Source organism: Stegodyphus dumicola, chromosome 2, assembly GCF_044657685.1.
Source record: "Stegodyphus dumicola isolate Sdum_Otavi_A_Nest chromosome 2, ASM4465768v1".
Classification (NCBI taxonomy): Eukaryota; Metazoa; Arthropoda; class Arachnida; order Araneae; family Eresidae; genus Stegodyphus; species Stegodyphus dumicola.
In genome coordinates, this window is record NC_140769.1 from 93303757 (window position 1) to 93325562 (window position 21806).

The window sequence follows — 21806 nt, forward strand, 5'->3', positions numbered from 1 at the left end:
AATAAAATATGAAGATATGATAAAAAAATTTCAAAAGCAAGATGTCATCATTTATGCAATCCAAAGAGATATCTATATATGAAGTAACTATTTGTATACATACATAAAAAACGATAAGAATTGTGGCAAAACTAAGAAATGCAGTAAAACTAGAACACATTTTATGAAGAAGATATTTATAATAAAGTGGGAGGAAGCAAAAAATAGTTTAGGAATATGACGTAAGAGGAAAGTAGAATCTTTAATAATTGAATTACGAAGGATGAGAAATTAATAATAAACGTTAATGTTGCCTTAACTCCTTAATGTCAATTACTTAAGCAATTTAAAAGCAAAAAATACAAAAGGAGCTTAGCAAAAAATATATATACGTAGATTAATCTTATTACATTATATTTTACTTATAATTTATTTTAGGTCAGTACTTTTCAGTTCTAGTCTGCTAACTACTGCTACTGCTCAATTAAAATTTTAGACTGAAATACAAATAAAATGTTTATAAATTGAAGAATGAATTTTTGTTTTAGTTAACTTCCCATAAGTCTAAATTTATATTTCAACGTATTCAAAATCATGATTTTATAAAATACAACTACTTTTGGACATGAATGATGATACAACAGCTAACTTCCTCTATTTTCAGTTTTGTTTTAGAAATAAAATGATTTGGAGATTTGAAACCAGATAATAATTTGAATAAAATGAAATATACAGCCTAAAACTATGGTTCCATCCATAACAGGGTTTTAGTCTTGTAGTGTCAAAGAGAAAGCTCAAACACTTAAACAAGTGAACTTACATTTAAAATTCTAATAATTGCTTAAGTTTATGAAATTTAAAATTTTTTATTTGTCTGTAACAAGTAAGAAATTCCTGGCATGTTAAAAAATTATTTACAATTTAAATACAAACCCTGTTTTTCTCTATTTTTTTAAATAACTAATACAAACACAGATATTTGCTTTATTAAAAAAGTTTACACAGGATTTAAAGACTTGTTAAGCCTTCAGATATAATTTTTCAATATCTTACTTTAAGTATAATTTATGATTTTTTAAGTAATAATTTTTATTATCAGCAAAGCAATAAAACTACTGTTAAAAGTAAAATTTTAAAAACTCATTTTGTTATTTAAAGAATCTTTTACTACATTGAAATAACTAGTGATTTATTTCAATAAACATCAGCCATAAGGAAAAACATGCAACATTTCTACTTAACAGGTGCTAAATGTATATATATATATAGACACTTAAAATAAATATATATATACACTTAAAATAAATTTTTATTTCTTCAGTTACACATTTTAACACATTAATTTCTTTTAAATACTTTAGAAAATAATAAATAAGTAAATAACAGGTTAACAGAACTGTTTCTGACACTTAATAAAATTTAAATCAGAATATTTGAGACACCTCATATTAAATTATAGTCATCTAATACAAAAGTAAATTCTTACAAATACATACATAACAGAAAATATATACAGATGGAGGACAAAATAATAGGAACACCTGTGAAATAATGGAAAATCTTTATTAATAGGGGGTTGGACCCCTCCTGTGACTGAAGTACAGATTGAATGCGATGTGGGATAGATGCATAAAGGTCATAGACAATATTTAAAGGAATATTAAGCCATTCCTCCTGCAGAGCGGTCTCTAATTCCGAAAGTCTGGATAGAGGTGGAAATCGGGAACAAAGTTTGGACTCCAAATATGCCCATAAATGTTCAAAAATATTTATGTCTGGAGACTGAGGGGGGCCAAATGAGATGTTGAATTGCATCGTCATGCTCTTCGAACCAAGAAGCAGTGTGGATGGGGGCGTTGTCGTCTTGAAAAAGCAGTCGCTCCCCAGGAAATACAGTCCGGAGAAAGGATGGGCATGATCCCCCTAGAATGCTTAGATAGTGATTGGATGTTATCCCCCCATGCAGAATAACAAGTGGCCCAAGACCGCGCCAAGATATCGCACCCCATACCATAATGGCGCCACCCTCATACTTCACAGTCGGCAAGAGGCAGTCAGGATGAAACGCTTCTTTGGACATTATCCAGACATAAACGCAACCGATCATCTGAAATAGGATGAATGACGATTCATCTGACTATATTACCTGTTGCCACTGCTGTGGGGACCAGCCTTTGTGATCTCTGCAAAATTAGCATCGCTTGAAAGCATTAGTTGCTCTCATCAAGGGTTTACGAATTGCCACTCTGCCATAAATCTTCACAGATTGAAGTTCCCTTTTGACAGTTTTTGTTGAAATGGGGTCCTGGAGATGCCTGTTCATTTTGGATGTTATCTCGAATAATGATTGCTTGTGCTTTTGGACTACTATGTGCTTCAAGACCCGTCTATCCCTATCAGCCAACTTTGACTTTCGGCCATTGTTGTGCTTTGAAGACGTCGTCTTAACCTCTTTCGTGTACGCTGTGAAATATGTCATACTTTTTCCCAGTTGTTCGCATTATTTTGTCCTCTATCTGCATATACACATATCTGCCAAATATCAAGATAATAATGTCAAATAAGTTAACAGAAATAAATTATCTTCTGCACAGTAATATAAGAAAGACAAGTTATTTTTAATGAATATCAAAAGTTTGCACTGCTCAGTTCAGAAATCTTAAAAGACCCACTAGGTTGAAGTTAATTAACGCTATATATATATATATATATATATCATATTTACCATCATATAAGACACATTTTTTTCTTTGAAAATAGGTCTGAAAAACGGAGTGCGTCTTATATGTCAGTACTGTGTCTTTGTACGTCGATACTCAGTTTTTGATTACATTAATTTCTGGAAATTTCCTCTATTCAGAGTTATGCGATTTTTTCCCTTGTTTCCTAGCAGAGTGTGATAATATTACAGTTACATAAAGTTCAGTGTATGCTCATGTGCTGTCATTGACGATTACAGCTAGGTTCATTTAAACTTTAAAGCTTTTGTGAACAACTTATAAGTGTATGAAATTTCTACTGTTCAGTTTTCTTAAATTTCTTACGAAGTTATGTTTCAAAAACAATGTTGGCATTGCTATAACATAGTGTACAAGCTATGTGTGATTATGTATGCTAAAGAACATAGAAACAGGGCTGCAGAGAGGCATTTCGGTCCACCCCAAACTAAGAAAATGATAAGAATTTGGTGGAATTAGTAAGAGGATCCCAAAAAAAAAAAAAAAATTCACAGTAAACATGACCTACAAAAGCGAACTGCATAATGGCATTAGTAATGCACTGGATGGTACAGAGGAGAATTTGTTGTATGAGGACTCAGATGCTGATTTAGAAGAAGTTTCAAGTGATTCTTCATTTAGCTCCGGAGATGAGTGTCTGGATTTTGACAAAAAAAGATTTAAAAGCATTCTTTCCCAGATAGATTGGGTATTTGCAGAAAGTATTACTTTGTATTTGTATTACTTTATATTTAAAATACTGTAAATTCATTATAATGATCAGTAATAGTTTTATACTTCAAAAATGTGTATAAAAAGGGGGTGCATCTTTTATGTCGGCAGATACGGTATATATAAAAATTAATGTTTGTATGCAAATGCGAGAAAAGATTACAAGAATTTAAGATGCATATCTATATCAGTGAATGTTACATAAAATTTTCCTAGCTCAAAAATAAAATTAACAACATTTATGCACCAAACATAAATTCTGACATACATCTTCATTAACCAACACCAATAATTAATTTCACTCCTTTTTCATTCAGTTTCACAAGAGAAATATATAAAATGCACAAGAAGTATAACGAAATTACAAAACTATGCAAATTAGGATGACACTAATAATAATAATATGGTTAATTAGCAAATGAATACAGTACTTTCTGATTATCTGCATACCTAATGAAAATTTGGGAGCTCATAATCAAATTTGGAAATTATTCATGAACTTGTCAGCAACTCATTTTTTACACCAAGCTAATGACAAAAAGGAACTGCCATTTCGAAAACAGCATCACACTAAGAATTCCATATAAGAGCAATCAATCAATACAATTATTTAAAAAAGCCCAAAACATCAGTAATAAAGGATTTTTTTTTCGAGAAATCCTTTTTCTTGCACTCTTTTCTTCCCGTGTACACAATGATCTGTTTATATTTAAAAAACTTCACAGAATTGCAGAAATCCGGCATCCGTGCTATTTAGCAATGCGCATCGCCCTAAACAGACACATGCTTAACCTGCCACATAAATACTTAATACTAGATGACATCGTGAATTGCCACATAATTATTTGGTGACATACTGCTTTGCCTCATGAATACTTTTCACGACATTTTGGCAGGGTTGCATAAGCAGAAAGTACCATGAATGCTAAAAAAATGATCAAACAGTCATTTTATTAGTATAGGCAAACACATAATGAAATGAAATTTTCATAACATGGTCAAAATTTATAAAATCAGAATTTAATTTTTAAAACATTGAAATTTAGAAACTTTATATAAAAAAGAAATACAGTTAAAAGTTTTAAGTATCATTTGTGGCATTTGAGTTAACAAATAAATGTATGGTACTTCTGACACAAGTTTTACAGAAGCACAAAATAATTTGAAAAATACTTCTGTGAAATGAAAAGCATTGTTACCAAATAAAAAAAGTTAATTAATTAAAAAAAATTACCTTCATGAGCAAAATGATTTAACTGCACAGACAGCTTCATCATTTTTAAATTAGATACTACATTGCAAAGTAGGCATTCTATAGAATGTTTACACCAGTGGTTCTCAAACTTTTTTGCCCAATGCACCCCTTTCACTATTGCTAAGCAATGATTTCTTTCTTCCTTTCCAAAACTCAAAATGTATACATACACTTATTTAAATTTAGATTATTTTTAAAGTATTTTATAACTTAAACAAGGAAAAGTATAAAAAATGTTGATACTAAATTACTTAACAGGTAAATAAAAGGCTGGCCGCATTCTCCAAATATCAGAGTTATTTTACTGTTATATATATTTTCCTTTGGCATTATAGAAAATCACAGATACTATCTAGATAAAATATTAAAAGAAAGTCATGAAAAGATTCCAACTGAAAAAACTTGTATTCTACGTAATGATAAATGTTATTTCGGCAAAATAATACAAGACACTGATGAAAGGCTTGAAAAGATGTATATGAAGATGAAAGAAATACAAACAAATATAGGACTTTGAAATTGGGAGGGGGGAGGAAAATAAAGTAAGAATCAACTTTTTGCAATAAGGAAGAAAATCAAGTCATGTGTCATGCAACAAGATATTAGAAACATTATCAGGAGCATTTTATACTTTGTCTTTCAGCTTTGCATAAAATGTCTAAGAAACATGAAATTTTAATAGATTTATAACTTGATATCCAGTTTTTGGCATTTTATATAATACCTGCTTTTATAAGTAAGTTTTGTCAAACTTATTTCAGCCAGTAACAAGAATATAAGTGAAGAAAATATCTTTTCCAGACTCTCTTGCCCCCCCCCCCTAAAAAAGACAATATAATTAATAAATCGAGAATTTCTCATTATTCTCAACAATTCATTCATACAAAATATAAATAAATAACTCTTGATTAATCTTCAGACTTTTCTAAAGAATCTACATCCCAATAAACCCTAGTAACACTAAAAACACAAGACAAATTACTCTCTTTCCTCTAAGAAGGTAATAATCTTGACAAATTTGTTACCTTCATATAGAAAAAGTAATTAGACAAATACTTTAATTGCCGTCCAACTAGAATAGTGGTTAGCGATGCTGACTGCCATATCTAAGGGCCAGGGTGCGAATTCTGGAGAAAGCAATGATGTTTGTAAATGAAATGTATAGTGTCTGTATACAGCATGGGGACACTCTAAATATGTCGCAAGTCCTTTCGAGAGATTGGTGGTAAGACAGGAGGGGTGGAACACCTTCGAACGTATCTCCTTGGGGTGCTCTCCTTCAAAATTAGGGGTGGAACTGACCAGGTGCTCAAGGCTCTTGCCAACGACAGGCACAATCTTGACCCCTTACTGTAATGAATTTTGTAGGCCTGTTCTGATATCAGAGACCTGATCTGATGTTACTGTCAATTGGGTGGGACAAGCCACAAACAAACAAAAATACTTTAATTATTAGCAGTATCCAAAGACAAATTTAGAAGTTACAAAGTATTATCTTATGTAATAACTTTTGATGCAGTTAAAATATAATTTATAAAATAAGTAAAATAATTAATATATAAATACGAGTCATAAATAAAAAAAAATTCATTCACATAATTTACGAAATATTTATACAACTGATACTGCATGAGAATATTTTCTAAACATGAATGCATTTAGGTATGGCATCATATAACATAAATTTACAGAAAAATTTAAATGTTTATCTGTGAATGACTCACATAATCCACATTTTGGACATTTATTCAGTCATTATGTTAGTAATATATAACTAAAGAAAAATATATACATTTCATACTGTCAATCTTATTATTTAAACTGCAACAGACTACATTGCACTTTATAATTATGTGCACCCCACTAAAAAGTACTGAGGATGCAATGCATTATGTTGCTAAAAAGTTTTATGTGGCAAACCATGTATGGACATATGTATTTTAGTACATGAGGATTCAACTTTTGAAGTTAAACAGTCATTTTTCTTATCAGTATTTCTTTTGCATCTTAGTACATCTGCTACTCTCATAACAAATCATAATGGGGACTATGGAGATACTTGAATGGAAAAAGAAATTGTTGCACTTTTCAGGTTAGGTTGTTATTTGAAAATGGCAAAGCCATGAGGGTTATTTGCCTAAGTGGAAGGCTATCTTCATGGAAGTCTTCCTGAGAGAAACTGGCTGATATTTACGTTATACATGGGACAAACAGAAAAAAAAAAAAAAAAAAAAAAAAAAAAACCATGCAGTCAGCCTGTTTATGAGGTTTCAAATCCAAATCAGGATGAATATAAATATTGAGAGCCACTGGTAGGACACATTTCTTCATAAATATCGTATTTTTCTAACAATATAGAATACAAAAATTACCTTCTATGAAGCTGCATTTCTTAATTGGCCAAATATAATAGAAATAAAACAATACGAAAAACTGCAAGCAAAATGTTAGAATGCAGATAAAAAATTGGTTTGAAGATAGACATATCTCATTTACAATATTGTTTCACAATAATATAGTAAACTAAATATAAAAATTTATTTTTTTCATGGTTTCAGATATGTGCACTTAATTTGCATATGCTCTTAGAATTTAAATGATATTGTAAATTAGTTCACAGCAATAACAAATTTTATTTTTATTTTTGCAATTAAAATTTTCTTAATTAAATTTTATTTTATATTAGCTTTATACGAATAGAGAATATTTGTTAAATTCTCATTTACAACAGATATTCACTTTATTTATTGTTGGACAAAACAATATACGTCAGTAAAATTCTGTGAAGAAAACTAGGATTATCTTAAAGAATAACTATTGATTATTGTAATTACTTCTGATAAGTGTGCATGTCTTCTATTGGGGAAAAAAGAATTTTAAAAAAATTGGCGGCACTGAATGCATTGTTAAAACAGATGTAATAATACTCAATTGCTTATCTCCAAATCTGCCAAAATGTTTGCAGATGCTCTCCAAAATCAACAATGAATTCATGACATTTTGGTGGAGGTACAAATATCAGAAAATACCCAATATAACACAGATTTCATCAAAATATTTTGGAAAGTACCTAATATAGCACAGATTTCACTAAACTATTTTCAAGCATTGCAGATTTTTAAAATATCTACTCCCAATAAAACTATTTACCAGATAAAATGCAGATTCCATTACCAATAAAATATGTTCTAATATAGATATTTTGACACAAAAATTGGAGTTTTTTTTAAATGACATGCCAATTTGTTTTTCCATATTTCGATTCTACGACTCAAATTATGCCAAACTACCAAGTTTTGTAAAAATCGCACTAGTAGTTTTTAAACAATTAGCTCTCAAAATTTTAGCTCCTCAGTGTTAATCGAGTTTGGTATATACAGTCAAAAGTCTTTAATCCAGACGTTCACAATCCGGACCTCAAATCTACAAACTTTCTACTAAGATATATGGAAATTTATATATTGGCACATTTTGAAATTTGGCATATTTGTTGAAAGCGATAAAACATCAAATGTGATTTAGATACTTTGTTAAAATTATTTAAAAGAAGAATGAGGTCACTTTTTTTCCGCTCATGCACAATGTAAAAAGGTAGGAATGAAGTGCCTTTTTTCCCGCTCCAGCATAATGGAAGGGAAAGGAAAATTGGTTGCCATATATTAAGAAGTTCGCCAAGTGAATTATGCTTGGCACCAACTAAAAAAATTGCGGCAAGATAAATTTTTGAACTTCTCCGAAAATTTCGCACCAATGTTTACAAAATTTTATATCTAGGCATATTTTGAGTCGTAGAACCAAAATATGGAAATAAAATAGTATGTTATTTCAGAAAATGTCGGATTTTATGTCAAAATACCTAAGTCACGCTTTCGAGACACGAAACACACAATTTTAATTTGTGTCAATCGGCTCAGTAGAATGGGAGATATAAAACTGTCTCACCCTTTTTTTTGCGCAGTGTACCAACAAATTTTAAAAAGAGGAAGAAGAATCATCATTTAAAATTACTTTCTTAGGATTTATGTGCAAATAAATATTACATGTTCTAATAACAAGCTAGTGAATTTAAGAATTAAATTTAAATGATTTAAATGCAAAAACACAATTATCTTGGCCATTACAACACATAATGATTGTCTGTTTTACCGGTGGCAGCAATTAATCAGCAAGTTTGATGCTAATTAACGCCAAGTGATATAGCAAATAAAAAAATCATAACCAAGTAATAAAAATTGTGAAATTATTTAAAACGATAACAATTTACCATCAGATAAAAATGGGGCTATAGCATTCTTCCGAAAAGGAATATTTCACACTATTTTTGTAAAGCAATGGCAGTGCATTTGATCCATATTAACTGCAGTTGCTAAATCACCTCAAAAATTAATTAGAACTTTTGAAACTCTTCTGTTATCCAGAAATGTAGGAACATATATATGGATGTATGTGCATATATTGTGTACACATACTTGCAAATGTACATACATACATTTCTTAAACTGATCCTGATAACAGATGGTAGGGATGTGGCACCTAAGCATTAAATTTTTTCCTTGGTACTTTGGTTATTGATGAAAATAAGTGTCATTTAATTAGCTTGGGCATGACTTGTGAGGTTGCCAACAGAACTTAATAGGTATCATGGAAGACTACACCCCTAAATAAGATTTAAAATTTCTTCAAAAACTATTTTACAAATTCCTATCTTTTACAATATGCTATTAATTAATTTTATTATTTTTTATATTTAGTCCAAAAGAAGGACTACTGTTTTCATTTTGCGTTGAATCAAACCGTTGCCACGAAATGTTAAGAGTCCTGCATTATATTTGAAGAAATTAAATAATGAAAAATCTGCATAAAATGTATATTTCTCGCATTGTCATAAAACAACAGTACACAGAGCCATTGAATTTTGAATGATGTAATCCTCCTACAAATATGGACATGTGGAAGACCAAATTTGAAATTTGTGTTATTATCGATTTCATATTTTGTAAAACTTTTAACGAATTTTTTATTAACAAACTCAAGGATTTCAAAGTGAGCAATGGCAACATTGTATAGAAAAAGAATATCTCCAGTACACGAGTCTCTGTATCAGAAATTCTAAAGATATGCTCATTTTAAAACTATTTTGCGATATTGCTGTTGAACTGAATTTTATGGTTTAAGTGCGAAGAACGTGATATTTAATAAATAAATGTAATACATAAAATGTTAAAAAAATGCCTCTTAGGACGTAATTTAAAATCTGAAACCTCTCAGATTTTTTTTTTTTTTTTATCTTTTATTTAGTTACTCTTTCAGATGAAAATAATGACAAACCAGGTAACAGGGAACAAGACTTTAAAAGGATACAAACGTGGACGTATTTCATTAGTATCTGTCAAGCAGCCTGATAAAATCTTGAAGCAAGCAAAACTTAACATGTTTAGCAAAATTTATGTCGGCCATATCATTAAAATCAGTGAGGGTCTACAGGTGGTCAGCTGTCATGTCAGAAAAACCACATAACAGACAGATTGGTAAGTTTACTAGATTCTTACAATGGAGATTATTTTACAAATAACCTCGGCCAGTTCTGAGGTGAAAATCTAGCACAGTTTGAGCTCTAGGCAGGTTATGGTAAACTGGAGTTTTCAATAAAAAACCCAAGGATCATTTTAAACTATTGGTGGGAGGGCAATAAAATCACATTCAATCTTGCAGCAGCTGAGAACCACTGGTATGTATTATAATGTTAATATTATGTGATTCAGAAATTAAGCAAAGAACATATAGTCCTTAATACCTAGACAGTACAAAGCCCGAAATCCGGACTCGTCGGCATTATCTCCAGTACACGAGTCTGGGATTTGGGGTTTTTCTGGATATAAGATCATGAGTTTAAATCTAGTAAGATGGCATGTAGGAATTATAAAATAAAAAATATCAAATCATGAAGTACTTATGATATAAAGGGTATCAATATTTACAAGAAAAAAAAAAGCTTAATATTTATTTGTTTACCTTATTGAACATTTCTTTCAAGCCTACGAGAAAACGTTGGTGATTTTGAAGTCCGGATTTCAGACTTTGTACTGTACATGATAAAAATAAAAGTACAATGTATATTTTTTTTTACATTTCCAGCATTAAAAAATTCAAAACATATTTAACCAGTAATGCAATAAGCTCAAAAAACAAAAGTGCAGTAAATGTTGATAAAACAATAATACTAAAGACACTGAAAGCAACAACACATTATTCATTAATCTAGAAAGGCTTTGTCATAATTTTTAAGTCGTATAACTGATAATCTCAGGTTATTAGGAAAGATATATTTTGCAAATGATCTATATATATAACTTTGAACACAAGCTTTCATGCCTATCTTGCAGTGTCATTCCTAAATTATTAAAATTATATTATTAAAATTATCCACTCCTATATCTTTTTACAACTATTGAAAAAGCTTAAAGAAAACAAAAGGTTTTAATCCTATTGAAATAATGACAACCATAAAAAAACAGTGTTGGACAAAATTCAAGACTGTATGAAAAATCTTGATAAATGCCTGGAGTGAACATCAACAGATCTAAACTAAAGAGAAAGTCTATTCTCATTTTGCTTTAGACAATGACCATGACCGCAAATTCAATGCGTGTGAAAGCTTTTCTAGATGGCATAGCTGATATATGCTTAGAAATATTCTACCACTTGATTACAGTGGAAAAGTAAGAAACCAGAACAAGTCTCACAACTATTCTAAAGTCCATTAGTTTGCAAAACAATAAATAAATATTTCTATCTAATAACAAATTTTCATTATTAGCTTTAAATTATTAAAAAAAGGCAAAATTTATTAAAAACAGCATGAAGTCTAAAATACAGACGCCCAATATCTGGATTTCTAGACCACAACCCAAAAAATAAACATAAACAAAATAAATTTAAAATCCTCCTTTACAAAAGTCTAGGAATGGGAAATATAATAGTCTATAAAAAGAAGCAAGTGTGCTGTAAACATAATTCTTCTGCCGACTAAACAGAGGTTTTTTCCCCATGAGTAACGTGTATAAGAACCAGTTTCCTTTATAAAGTTGTCCACGAAGGCATCCCTCCCCTTAGGCAGATAGCCCTCGAGTGCTTTATCGTATCAAAATACACAAACCCTACCAACAGAGTTTCTTGCATGTCACTTTCAAACACCTGCTAGCTAAAGAGTCCACTCATGGGCAACAATATACTGACTCATGCTGTACTGATGTTGGCGAGGATCACACTTTCAACCTTTGGGTGGTTGTGTGGGATAGCATTTTTCTACCTGACCTAACAATAAGTGAAGTCCAAATTTCTCACACCATCTCACTAGAGTTAAGCAGGTACATTAAACCTTTTTACATTGTGCATGAGCGGAAAAAAAGTGACCTCATTCCAACTTTCAAATAATTTTAGCAAAGTGTCTAAACCATATTTAATGTTTTATCACTTTCAATAAATACGCCAATTTTCAAAATGCACCAATATATAAATTCAAGTATAGCTTTGGAAATTTTGAATAAAAAACTGTAATTTTTTGCAGGTATGCTTAGAAATATGTCTACTTTAAGATGATGGTAAAAATTTTATAGAGTATTATTCAAAATTCTTTAGAAAAAATTTTAAAAATTTAAAATTTAATTTAAAAAATAAATCATAAAAAATGGGTGAATCTTATTTGGAATGAACCTGAATTTCGAAATGTGAAAGAAAGAATCAAATAAGTTTAATAAAAAAAGAGAGATTAATAAATATATATGAAACTCAATTAATATTGAGGAGCTAAAATTTTGAGAGCTAATTTTTTTAAAAACTACTCGTGCGAATTTTACAAAAATTGGTAGTTTGACATAATTTGAATCATAGAATTGAAATATGGGGAAAAAGTTATATGTTATTTCAGAAAAAGTCAGATTTTGTGTCAAAATACCTGTATTGGAACAATGCTATGTATAAATCTAATACATATCCTAAGTCTCGCTTTCGAGACATGAGAAACGCAAGTTGAATTTTGTCAATCGGCCCAGTAGAACAGTAGATATAGAACTGTCCCCCCCTTTTTTTTTTTTTATCTGTATGTGTGTACATAAATACATTTCTAAATCTGGTCCTGATAAGAAAAATATATCTTATTTTCTCTGGAACCATACTAGGATTTAACAAAGGCAAACCCAGGGGATAATTAACAAACATAAAAAGTAATAAGTTTTCACATTTGTTTTTACTAATTTCATCAAAATAAAATTATATTTATAGCATGGTATAGTTTGGTAAATAAATCAAATACATTGTCATGATTGAAGTAATTAAGAATAGCATATATTGCTCGAATTGCTATTTTTGTAAGCTATACTTGTCAGGCTTACAGAATAGCAATACATTGCCTACAAAAACAGCAAATCATTCAATACTTAATTCTACACAGGTATTCAGAAAGTCCAAGTTCACTTATTGGTGCACATCAACAGGAGATGTTGAAAATGAATGCCATGGGCATCCAAGCATGGCTGAATGTACAATCACTGTATTATTATGCAGTATCTTACATAGGTCTTATTATGTAATTGCATAGATATTCTACCTTCCCTTATGCAGTTTCTGTAAGAAATGTGATCTCTCACATACAGTATTCTTTGCTGTACTGTAAAAGTCCGGCAAGGTCAATTCAGATGACCTTGATGAGCACAACGTTTCTGGATATCAGCCAGTCGGTGCAAAAAGTCCATTGTTTGACAAGCAGTATAGAGCAGCGATTCTCAACCGGAGGTACACATACCGCTGGCGGGTATGCAAGAGAAAAAAATGTAGTATGCAAAGAAATAAAGTATTTTTAACTATTAAAAAATTAAGTACCCCAACATCCTATTTTTCTCTGACACTCATAAATTTATGTGATCTGAGCTTTGTTCAAGGTCAAGGGTCAATAACCTCACACTTTAAAAATAATCCGTTTTTATTTTTACAAACATTCTTTTAGCAATAGACATAACAAAATTTGTCATTAATATGTTTCTAAAAGGAGTAATAGAAATGGATGTTGTATTTAATAGGAAATAAAAATAATCTATATATAATTTAACTATCTCCTTAATGCTTTTAGAGTTGATTTATGTTGCCACCATTTCCGGGCTCATTGCTCTATTTTCAATTAGAATCATTTTTTTTTTAAGTCGATTTGCTGTCTCTAACATCAGGTGTTTTGTTTTCTTGTTGCTTTGAGTTTCTTACTTTTCTACATGATTCAAGAATATCATTGTTTTTGTAGAACTAGGCATATATTGTGCATTTAAATATTTGTGAAAAATAAAACAAACACAGCTTTTTAAAATGCAAAATGGCAAGGACTGACTAAATGGGAAAGTGATGATTAACAAGTGATGTATGCAGGATAATTTACTAGCACTAAGAATACTGAAAAGAAAAAAAAAAAAAGTTTCTAGAAAATATATTGAAAGTTATTTTACTTCAAATGGAGACGAAATGGACCCTCAATCTCAGTGTGTTGTTTGAAATCACAGTCATCCAATCAAAGTATGAAACCATCATTTCTTAACTGACATCTTGAATCTAAGCATACCAATTTAAAGGATAAATCTGAAGAATATTTTAAGAGGAAATTATCAGAGTTCAAAAATATTAAACAAGTAATGAAAGGTTTTGTTACTTCCAAGTAAAAAAGCTTTGGAAGCTAGTTACCTAGTAAGTTGTGAATTGTCAAGATTGGGCAGGCTCACACTATTGGAAGAAACCTTATATTACCAGCAGTTGAAGATATTGTTTTAACATTATTCAATGAAGAAGCAGCTAATGAACTTAATAATATTCCATTACCAAATGATACAGTATATCGACGAATTCTTGGAATGGCACATTCCATAAAAGAGACACTTATTCAAAAAATAAAACACGGCGAGCATTTCGCATTGCAGTTGGATGAACTACTGATATAACAAACTTTGTTGAATTATTAGTTTACATGCACTTCAAAGATAAAATAATTGCCGAAGAATATTTATTTTGTGAATCTGTTCATGATAGAGCAACTGCAAATGAAATTTTCAAAGTAATTACTAATTTTATGTCTGAGAATGATATTCCTTGGAATAAGTGCTTTACCATATGCAGTAATGTAGCTTGTGCTTGCTTTAATAGGAAAACATTTTGGTGTTATTTTTCTAATAATGAAAGTCGCACCTGAAATAAATTTACTCACTGCTCCATTCATCATGAAGCTTTAGTAGCCAAACAATCCCCCAAAAGCTGAAAATCAGTTTGAATCAAACTGTGAAAATTGTTAATTTTATTAAAAGTCAAGCTTTAAATTCAAGAATATTTACGATTTTATACCAAGCAAGGGGCAGTGAACATGAAATATGTTTTTCACATTCCGAAGTAAGGTAGTTATGGAGATTTCCAAATTATCTTTCTGAACATCAGAAATTCAAATTTTCCTCTGCGATTTATAAAATTTGAATTGTGAAATTGTTTATTTAGTGAATTATGGTTGGTGCATTTAGCATAGCTAGCTGATATTTCTGGAATGAAGTTAAATGAATAAAATTTAGGATTACAAGGGCAAAGCGGTCATTTTGTTTACCATTAGAGGGAAAATACAATAAAAAAAAAAACTCAAACTAATACTCAAAGAATTTGATAATAATATTTTAAGTGTTTTATCACATTTAGGAAGTTTTCTAACCAAAAATAATTTGAAAATAAAAGAAAAATTAGAATCTGACATAAAAAATCATTGTTCTTAACTGATAAATTTCAGCATGCATTTTCCCGAGAATTATGAAAAAGAAGATTGGATTGATCAACAGTCAGAAATTTTGAGCCTATTGATCCCTCCTCATTGGTAGAAATGAATAATGCCATTAAAAAAAAACTAAAAACAATAAATCTCCTGGACTTGACAATATACCGTCAGAACTTTTAAAAGTTATAGGACCTAATTGTGTACAGCTTATAAAAAAATTAATTCAACATATTTGAAAGAGTGAGACACTCCCAACAGAATGGAAACTTAGTACAATTTGCATGACACACAAGAAAGGTGATATCCTAGACTGTAGTAATTATAGAGGAATCGGTCTTCTTTGTAGATCCTATAAAATTCTATTACCGTATTTGACGGCATATAAGACGCACCCTTATTCAGACGGCCACACACAAGGAAAAAAAGTTTCAATAGCGTGGTTTCTTTTAGTTCTCACATTTCGTAAAAGCCAAATAAACAATTATTGAATGCAATTACCTTCACGTATAAGACTGTGTCCTTCATGTATAAGATGCACGTAACTTTTTTGAGACCAAATTTAGGATAAAAAGTGCATCTTATATGCCGTCAAATACGGTATTCTTTTTGACAGACTTTTGTCGTTTGATAGGCAACTATCAATGTGGATTTGGGAAGGGAAAATCTACAACTGAGCAAATTTTCAACTTAAAACAGATTCTTGAAAAATGTACAAAATTTGGAATCGAGACTTGCAATCTTTTTATTGATTTTAGAACAGAATGTGATTGTATTAACAGAGAACTCTTCATAAAATCTATGCATGAATAGAAAATTCTACAAAAACTTGTAGCCTTGTCTCTCTAAGAAACCATAATTCGAGCTTGAGGTAAAATTCTAATAATACAGGGTGATTACACAGAACAGCTTGAGGTAAAAATTGGAGAGCGACAGGGAGATGCATTGGCATGCCTCTTGTTTAACATAGCACTTGAAAAAGTTATTAGAGACTCAAAGATCAATATTAGAGAAAATATTTTTAACTCAGTTCAAATATTGGCTTATGTTCGTGACATTGGTATTATTACTCAAACTGCATCGGCTCTCAGACAGGCATTTATGTCATTGGAACAAAGTGCTAAAAGAATTAATTTATTTGTAAACGAAAATAAAACTAAATATTTACCTTGCTTAAAGTCTGACTTACAACTCAGTCACATAGAAATTGTCAATTATAAATTTGAAAAAGTTAACACAATTTTACTTATTTGGGAACACAGATAAATAATAAAAATGTGTTGGCCCAAGAACTATATAAAAAGAATCCTTGCTGCAAATAGTTGCACCATTTTATTTACTTCTTTCCACGTGGCTATTGGTTTTTCGGATTTGGTTTATGCTATCAACCGACCTTTTCGAGGAAATTCTACTTTTTATCGGTTTACCACGTGCACGATTTTCACTTTCGTTGCTTCTTTCCACGTGGCTATCGGTTTTCAGTATTGGATGTTTCTCTTCTTTTGGAATGTTTTTGTCATATGTTGATGAAAATTGTCTTCATTATTTATTGGTGTTTTTTCATGTTATAAGTAATTACTTGTTTGGACTTTCGGAATTATATTTCTTTTGTTCACTTGTTTCTTGCTTGTACCCTTTTCACAATATGTCCACTGACAAGAACCGATTTTGTAAGTTACGCCTTAAGCGTACGAAATTCTTGAATCATCTAGTTTCTACTTAAATGCAGACATCAAAATATCATTCCCAAATTTATACACGTGAAATGTAGCCTTAAAGCTTCCGTTCACGTTAAAAAAATTTTGCATAAATTCAAATTGGCACTTCTTCGTCATATTATAAGGGACACATGCAAGCGTTTATCTAAAATTGAATTTGAATTATATTACCTCCATTTAAAAATTGCTAATTCAACTGAAAATTTTTCCTCATTTGTAAACGTTAACCCCATCGTTAATATCTCCAATAGGAATCTTTCGGGGGATCAGTTAAAAGTATTAAAATATAATTTCAACTTTTCAAAGACATCTAAGCCTTCAATTCCTCAAATCATCACCCCTATAGAGAAAGCCTTTAAATTCTCCAAAGTTTCGGAAACGCAGAAGGATACAATCCGCCACCTAATTACTCATAACGTTAATTTTAACAACAGATCTTTGGTTTCAAATCTTAGCAAAAAGGAAAATGAGATCTTACGTGAAATTCATTCTGATACTAATATCATTATCTCTAAAGCTGATAAGGGCAGACAGATCATTGTTACGGACAAACACACATATATTACTGGAGTTTCTAAACTGATAAATGAAGACCCACACTGCTCGATCCCTAAAGATCCTTCAACTTCGGACCTTATGAAAAGTTAAAAGTGCTATCAAATCTTCCCACATTCTGCCAACTCAGTTGAAGAAATCACTTATTCCACCTATTACTAATTGCGCTGGCTTTATGCTCTTCCAAAAGTCCACAAAACCGGTATTCCTTTTCGACCAATTGTTTCCAACATAGGTACTGCTTCATATCCTTTGGCCAAATATTTAGTTTCCAGATTTTCTCCTCTACTAGCTAACAATATTCACACTGTAAAAAATTCTGTTGAAGTCATTGATAAACTTAAAAATATTTCTCCACTCCGTTCCATTATGGTTTCATTTGATGTCAAATCACTGTTTACTAATGTTCCGGTCGAAGGAGCACTAAATTGTCTTGAAACTATGCTTCGGGAATTTCACTTCACACATACTGAAATTAATGAGTTGGTTTCGCTTACTAAAGTTTCTCGAAGTCAAACCCACTTTGTTTTCCAAAATGCATATTTTCGTCAAGTTGAAGGATTGGCTATGGGTAATCCTCTCAGTCCGGTACTTGCTGACATTTATATGCACTATTTTGAGATGAAATTATTTGATAAACTATCTTTTCGTCTTTGGATTCGGTATGTTGACGACACTTTCGCACTTTTTGACTGTTATAAAGAGGATTTATCCAAGATTCTATCTATTATGAATTCAATTGATCCAGCCATCCAATTCACTCTTGAAATTGAATCCAACAATTCCCTCCCTTTCCTTGATATTCTTATAATCCGCAATGAAACTGATTTTAGCTGTGTACCGTAAACCCTTTGCAGTTTGTTTACCACCCCATGCCAAGTCATGCCACCCTATTAAGCAAAAAATGGCTTCTTCTTACTATTATGTATTCCGCATGCTTAAAGTTTGTTCCTCTGAATCTTTGCTTACCAATGAACTTAATTATTTGAGAGCAGTTGCGATTGACCATGGATTTTCTCCTGTGATTATTGATAAAGCCGTTAAAAAATTTTCAGATTCCCATCAAAGAAGACATTCCACTGTTAGAAATAATATTAATGACCTTGTCGTGTTTCCATTTTATCCTTCTGTTAGCTATAAAATTGCACGGATTCTCCAGAAATTCAATTTTCAAGTCGGTTTCTCTCCTATTAATAAAATTCACCCTTCGATTCTAAAAGATTGCATTTCTGTCTTGAATTCTTGGGGAATTTATAGTATATCGTGTCAGTGTGGTTTAAGATATATTGGCCAAACAAAAAGAGCGTTGCAGTTTCGTATCAAGGAACATGAATCTTATGTCAGAAAAGGCGAAATTATCAAGTCTTCAATAGCGTATCATAGTTGGACATTTAACCATAATTTTGACTTTGGGTCTGTAAAAATTATCCAAAAGGCTTCTTCCATAGGTGAACTGGATTTTCTTGAGGCTTTTCACATTCACAAAGATTTAGCAGGTTTAGTTAATGATTTGAAATCCAATCCAGTCGTTCCTAATGCCTTTAAAATTTTACTGTCTTAATTCAATTATTTTTCCTGATAGATGGCGTTACCTCCTCGCGTTTGGTTATACCAGAGGGTACAAAAATCTGTTCAGTAGTTGCTTTCCATTATTTGAAGTTCAGATTTTGAGCGTGAAGGTGCATTTGCCCCTCGCTCCCTATTTTAACTTCGCTAATTTTTCTTGTCCTTTATGCTTGATCAGATAGCCTGGCTCAGTAAAAGTAGGCGGCCAGTGCAACTCTTATTAAAAATCCAGTTATAACCACGTGCAGTGCTGATAAGGACCACGTGTTTCTGAGACTCCTTCTCCTTTATTTTCTTCTTTCTAGGTATTTCTTTCTCCTGATGAGGAGGGACCTTTAGCTGCCCTCGAAATCGATTGTTTCATTATACTTACGCTAAATACAAGGTTGTTTTTACGATTTTGATAGATGCTTTATGCCCAGAAGAGTTATTTAAAATCCAGCTTTCTTAAGTTAAGAACTAAATTGCTTCTTTACAAAAGTCTTATAAGATCTGTCTTGTCTTATGCATCAGAGACTTGGGCATTGACTTTATGTGATGAGGAAGCTATGAGAAATTTTGATTGAAAGATCTTGCATTGCATTCTTGGTGGGATCCAAACAGACAGATCATGGAGAAGAAGATCTAATTTAAAACTCTATAAAATTTACAAACAACCTGATATTGTAAAATTTTTCAAATTACAGAGACTTAAATAGGCTGGTCATTTGGCTAGAATGAATGATGATCGTTGCTGAAAGAAAATCTGGCAAAGCCCATGGAAAATAGACCTCAGGGCAGACGGATCGACTGCGTCGAAAAAGGTCTTAATATTTTAAAGGTTAAAAATTGGAAACCAGTTACCAAGAGTAGAGATGCCTGGAAGAAGACTTCTGGAGAAGGCCAGAGCCGCCAAGCCATTGAAGATCGGATTAGAAATCCATTTGGTTCAAATTCTAACTGAAGAACTCAAAAATACCACACTTGTTAACTTTCGGCTGAACCGAAAAAAAGAACTTAAATGCATTTCAAATAAAGCTATTAAATTTGTATTGCCTTTTTGCCCAACCTATTTGTGAGAACAAGGATTTCCTTCCATGTTAAATTAGAAAAATAAATACACGACAAAATTAAACATGGATCCTAATTTACAATTAAATCTAAGAGAAATAAGACCAGACACAAAGAAACTGATCTCTCTTAAATAGGCCTAGGTTTCACAGTAAATTTTAGGATTAAAGTATTATAGCTTAAATTTTGATAATTAAAGTGGTAACCAATTTTTGATTTAATACTCTTTTGTGTATGCATATTTAATACAAATAGCCCATAGGTTGCGCAAATGGCAAAATAAACTCTCAGAAAAAAAAAAAAAAAAAAAAAGATGCACCAAGATATAAAGCAAATTGGACACAAATTGATATGCATACAGGTTTCGATGGTAAATGCAAAATTTTACATTTTGGCTGCCAATGAATGAACGGTTGTCGTAACAGCGCATCTGATCTGCGCAACTGGCAGTATATTTAAGAGAAGAAATTACGATTCCAGGTCATAAATTCTTCACGAATTTCATTCCATGTACTCTGGTAGACAGTAACTATGCCTCACATACAGGTGTGCGAACAATATGCTCAGATGTCAGAATTTGACAGACGTCATGTAGTTGGGCTCAAAGAAGCCGGTTGGTCTTATCGGCAAATAGCTCGACATTTGAGCAGAAGCGACGCCACTATTAGACGATGTTGGCAGGAATGGGGAAAACATGGCTGCACACAGCATCAAGAAGGAAGCGGTAGGCCTAGAGATATGACAGAATGTGAAGACCCAGCAATCGTCAGAGCGGCACTGACAGCCCCAGATGCATCATTATCATTGATTGTACGTGCAACTAATGCTTCAGTGACTGCAAGGACCATTCATAGACACCTCACAGAAAGGGGGCTGAGTTCACAACGCCCCTTGCACCGACTACCATTGACCTCTTTACAACATCAAGCCCATTTGCAGTGGTGTCGGGCTCATTCGCACTGGAATGTCAGTAACTGGAGTAGAATAGTCTTCAGTGATGAGTCTCGCTTTGAACTGAGCCCCGATACCAGCGAAGGCAAGTCTGGAGACGCCCCAGACAGCTGTGTGATACCAACCTGATTGTCTTCCGGCAGACAACCAGGCGTTATGGTCTGGGGTGCCATTTCATTTCATAGTAGGACCCCTTTGGTTGTCATCCGTCACAACCTTACAGCACAGTGGTACGTCGACGAAGTTCTAAGTTCTAAGGCCCATTCTGTTGCCCTTCATGTCCTGCCTCACTGTGCTTACACCAAGATAATGCCTGCCCCCACATTGCACATGTTTCTACTGCTTGACGAACATTACCTTGGCCAGCAAGGTTGCCGGATATCTCTCCTACTGAGCATGTTTGAAGCATTATGGGCAGGGCCCTCCAACCAGCTCAGGATGTTGATGATCTAACACACCAGTTGGACAGAATTTGGCACGATATCCCTCAGGAGGACATCCGC

The 21806-nt window shown here is 32.0% G+C and overlaps 1 protein-coding gene across 2 annotated transcripts in view; it reads right to left on the minus strand.

Annotated features, from left to right (window-relative positions):
* The window catches only part of LOC118202778 (uncharacterized), a 63117-nt gene that overhangs the window by 34785 nt on the left and 6526 nt on the right, over positions 1–21806 (minus strand). Inside the window, exon 1 of one of the 2 annotated variants that reach the window (XM_085810906.1) lies at positions 5408–7171. The exons of the other annotated variant lie outside the window; for it this stretch is intronic. The gene's annotated coding sequence lies outside the window, so the exon portion shown is untranslated. Of the gene's footprint in view, positions 1–5407; positions 7172–21806 lie in introns of those variants that run through there. 2 annotated transcript variants of the gene reach the window in all.